Raw genomic sequence first — 4872 nt, 5'->3', positions numbered from 1 at the left:
TTGAATGAAGTTTATAGCCCTTGGTTTTAGTCCTAGGTCCATGATCCACCTTGAGTTGGTTTTTGTATATGACGTTGAATTCTTTTGAGCTACTTTCATCTAAAGAGCTGTGGAGATATAGTATTTATCATACTGTTCTGCTACCCAACAGATCAAGAGTTGAATTCAGCAGTTGCTCCTCAGGAGAAAGATGGGCAGTCTCCTCTTGTGAATATTTACAGCCTCAGAAACCCAATGGAGGATCTCTGAATTATAATTGACTTCACTAGCCATGCCTTTGGGCTTTCTTCATTTACTTCACCATCAATTATGAGATTGCTGTTGTTGTTCTGTGCCATTGAGTCAGAACCTCCAGCTTTAAGAGGCAGTAAATCTCCTGAGAGGAGACTGCTCACCCTTTTCCCGTGGAATAGCTGGTGCATTCAAACCATGTGCCTTTGGCCACCAGATCTGTGGTGAGATTAGAGACAATTTATAGCATCAGCATTGTTTCCTTCCCTTGTATATAAGAATATAATGCTGGTGCAATTAAAATTTGAAAAGATTAATTCTTTGATGCAACGATTAAGTTTATAAAGATGTTAAGTTTGTTTTCTAGGTAAAACTTTCTTATTTGATTTGTGTGGCAAGATCCTTATACAGTATCTCATTTTATCCTAGAAATATAAAAAAATAATTATTATTTTACAGAACAGGACATTGACACACAAAGGTAAGTGTGTTGTGGAAAGTCCCATAGGAACCAAATTCTCTCAACTTCCAACCTCAGGATATATCCATTATTATATTTGAAAGAAACTGTCCTTGTTAAATAGCTCTTGTTTCTTTTTCTTTTCTTTTAGACCCCTTTTGGGGAGAATCCTTGACAGAAGCCCTGATTTAGCTACTTCTAGGAGTTATGGGATTATTTTAAAACATACTTACAATATTTATGCAACCATGTGTATGAACTGGGGACTGTTTTCGAGTTCAGTAGACAAGACACAGAGTACTATGCTGCATATGAATTTCCTTCTGGGCAACAAATGATAATTATGTGGCTGCCAAATTAGTTCGACTAGTTTGAATATTAAGCAGGCAGAAAAGAGCAAAGAGGTGGTCTCCCCACTCTTGACAGGAAACTAATGACTAAAAAACCTTTAGCCAAAGGAATAAAGCTCCAGAGTCAGTAAAGAGGTCTGGGTTCAGAGTAATTATCATTAGTAAGTGATTAGACTAAAGCTTTTCAAAGTGGACTGATGGATATTTACATTTGAATAACCTGGGGGCATTTGTTAAACTCCTTGGCCCAAGCCCACACCTATTGAATCTAAATCCTTGTGTTGGCATCAAGTGATTGTTAGCCACCTTCAAGAGGAACTAATAAAATTAGAGGCTTGCACATGAACATGTAAAACCAGTTGAGTTGGCACATGGTTCTTTGTGTATATTCTCACTGCAATTTAGGGGAAAAAAAGAATGCTAAAAAATTAAATTAGTATGCAAACAGAATGCTAAGTTATTTTTAAATACCTAAAATCTTCAATTTTGAAAACTTTTTGATAACCTGACAGGCAGAACTCGAGTCTGATGAATTCTGTTTTACATTTCTTTGTTGGGTTGGTTTATTTATGGCTTTTTATTGTGATTGAGTGGAAGTTTACAGAGCAAACTGGTGTTCCATTCAATGATTCATATGTGTTTTGTGACAATCATCTTTTTTTTTTACTTTGGTTAGCACTCCTGGAATTAATATCCTATTGAACATAAACTGAATCAGACTACAGAGCATTGTAAATGCGAACAGAAATGAGAAAGAACTATTGAGAAAGAGAATAAGAAGAAAAAACACAACCCAACAATACTCATATATAACTCAATGCATGGGAATGACTGTATGAAGCACAATGTCAATGAAAGAAAGTGTGAAACACAATGTATACAAATTTTGAATGCAAACCAATATGAAAGAAAGATGTTAGATGGTATGAAATACTTGTTGCAGAAGACTGAAGACTACAGCTTCAATATGGGTTTATCTCAATAAAAAAAAAAAAAAAAATAAAACAATATACTTAAAGAATATAACTCCTTAAGCCTGGAACGTAAGGGTATGACTAGGATAATTTTACAGGAAAGAAATAGTACCTCACTTAGCTATCAAGGATACCAAATAAGTCTTAGTATTGCATTCTTGTTGCGTATTGTAGAGCTGGAACCAACCCATAGCTGACTCTCCAGTGGGTTTTCTAAGGCAGATCACACGGGAGGAGATTAGCCATCCTTCTCGCAGAGCAGCCTGAACACAGCTTCTTACCACTAGGCCACCAGAGTTCTGAAGCACTTGGCTTATGGAAGGGTGAAATCTGTAGTTAACTGGAACTCTATTTCCACTGCTGGCATAAATTTGGATGGTATTTGAGGCCTTTCTGATCCATAATCCTGCACGTGGCTTTTCCTTCTGTAAAACAGCAATTGAAAGTGGGTTTTCTACCACCAGGTAAGCCAAAAACCAAACCCAAACCCAATGGTATTAAGTCAATTCTGATTCATAGCAACCTTCTATTCAGTTTGTGAGGTGGTAAATCTTTACCTGAGGATACTGTCCATCTTTCTCCTATAGAGCAAGCTCTTAGTCTGAACTGCCAACCTTACACTAACAACCCAACATTTAACCTATCACTCTACTAAGACCCTAAAACAATCTCAAATTCAAACTCATGGTGAGGGAGCTGGTATTGAACCATAGCAACCCTCTACCCCACTTTTCCAAGGTTGTAAATCTTAACAAGGTGAGACTACACCCCTGGGAGTGACCGGTGGATGAGAATTTCTAGATATGCGCTGCCTTTGGTTTAACAGTGTGATTTACTACAGATTATGCCACCTGAGAGCCTTCATCAAAGTTAGTTGTTGTTTAGTGTTGTTGAGATAATTATTACTAATAGTGAGCCTATCCTTGCCCTATTCTGTACCATCCTCAAAATCGCTGCCCTGCTGAACCCTATTGTTGCAGTTGCTGTGGCAATCCATTATCTCACGGAATACCTTCCTCCATATCACTGATCTTCCACTTTTCCTAATGACTCCTGACACCATACCCAAAGCACAGTAGATGAAGTTTCAGTATCCCTGCCTCTAGAGAGCATCCTGATTCAGTGTTCACATGCACATCAAGACCTCACCATATGGGTTGGTGTTGAAGAACTCAACTAAGCACATCCTTAACTAGGTACTCAAGTTAGTGGCAACCTATCTTTGAGTAAGTAGAATAGACTTATCTGCAAGCAGAGTAGTGGAATGACTCCAGTAAGAGACTACCAGATGATCCCTTTCCAAAGTCTTACCCTGGTGACTTAAGGACAGAGCTGCCAGAGGTCAGTGTGCATTCCTGCATCATATGCTTGTCTTGGCAAAGCTGTCAGAGATTATTTTTTACAAAGGATTTGCTTTTGGTTTGGTAAAACTGGATGTGAAAACAAAGATGTGCAGTGGAGTGCAATGCTCAACATCTGATTCATTTTATACAAACACTGGTAAAGTTATTGGTTCATTGGAGATCAAATATACATAGTCTGAAGATAATTTGACTTTCACAGAAAAATGGAACACTGATAACAGACATCAGAATTAAAGACTAGATTTGTCAAGGCTTGAAACTGACATTTCATATTATCTTCTCACCAGATACAGGAAAGAAAAGTCATCAAATCAAACCTTCTTATAAGAGGGAAAGCATAAACCTTGGTTATGATGTTGACTTTGAATTTGCTGGACCTGCAATTCTCTATGGTCCAGCTGTCTGTGGTTATGCAGGCTGGTTTGCTAAATACCAGCTGACCTTTGACAGTGCAAAAATCAAAACTGACAAGAAGTAACTTTGGAGTGGGCTACTAAACTGAGGACTTCCAGTTATACATTTGTGTCTGTGGTGGGACAGAATTTTTCGAGGATCAATTTAGCAGAAAGTATGTGAAGATCTTTTTGGTAAATTTTGCTTGGTGATCTGATACTATTTCCACTCATTTGTTTAAGCATTGCTGCTAAATATCCATTGGATCTCACTCACATTTCTGCACAAGTCAATAACTCTAGTTTAATTGCAGTGGGCTACAATCAGACTCTGAGATCTAATGTGAAGTTTACCCTGTCAGCTCCGGTAGATGGAAAAGCACTAATGCTAGAGGACACAAACATTGGCTTGGCCTAGAATTGGTGGCTTAATCTAGATAAAGAAAACATCAGAAAATAGATAGCAGAAGATTTTGCCTTAATTTCACCATGACCAGTACACTTCTCTCCCATCCCCACCCATTCCTGTATGAAGGTAATAAAAAAGGGGGGACAATTTAAACAAGAGCAGTATTTTAAATATTTAGACAGTTACTTGTTACCTAGTTTCTAGTTGAATTGGTGATCTAGGTGGTTAGCATTGCTGTAGCTGTGTAGTCTGAGAAATTATCATGCATTATTTAAATACACTTAACTATTAGATGTGTTACTGACCAATCATTAAATAGATCTTTATGAAACTGGGGAAAAAAATAACCCAAAACTACCTTGTTTGCTGAAACTGAGGAGAGCCTCAAGCATCTGTTGCAGAAAGTCAAGGACTGCAGCCTTCAATATGGATTGAAGCTCAACATCAAGAAAACAAAATTCTCACCACTGGAGCAATTGGCATCACTAAAAGAGACAAACGAGATTGAGATTGTTAACAATTTCATCCTACTCAGATCCAAATAAACACTCTTGGCACTGTTGTTGTTGTTGTTAAGTGTAGTTGAGTCACTTGCAACTCACAGTGACCCTATGTACAACAGCCCTAAACTCTGCTCTGTCCTGTGCCAATCTCACTGTCTCTGACACACCCATCCCGATTACCCCAGTCAC

General features: G+C 38.0%; 1 pseudogene; it reads left to right on the top strand.

The window, feature by feature from the left end:
- The window catches only part of LOC102869669, a 109558-nt pseudogene extending 105355 nt beyond the window's left edge, over positions 1–4203 (top strand).
- Positions 4204–4872: the final 669 nt, after the last annotated feature.

Source organism: Elephantulus edwardii, unplaced genomic scaffold (genome assembly GCF_000299155.1).
Source record: "Elephantulus edwardii isolate Elephantulus edwardi_28Jun2011 unplaced genomic scaffold, EleEdw1.0 scaffold00018, whole genome shotgun sequence".
In the NCBI taxonomy this organism is placed as follows: domain Eukaryota; kingdom Metazoa; phylum Chordata; class Mammalia; order Macroscelidea; family Macroscelididae; genus Elephantulus; species Elephantulus edwardii.
The sequence above is the reverse complement of the archived record's forward strand: the minus strand, read 5'-3'. Positions and strand labels throughout refer to the sequence as shown.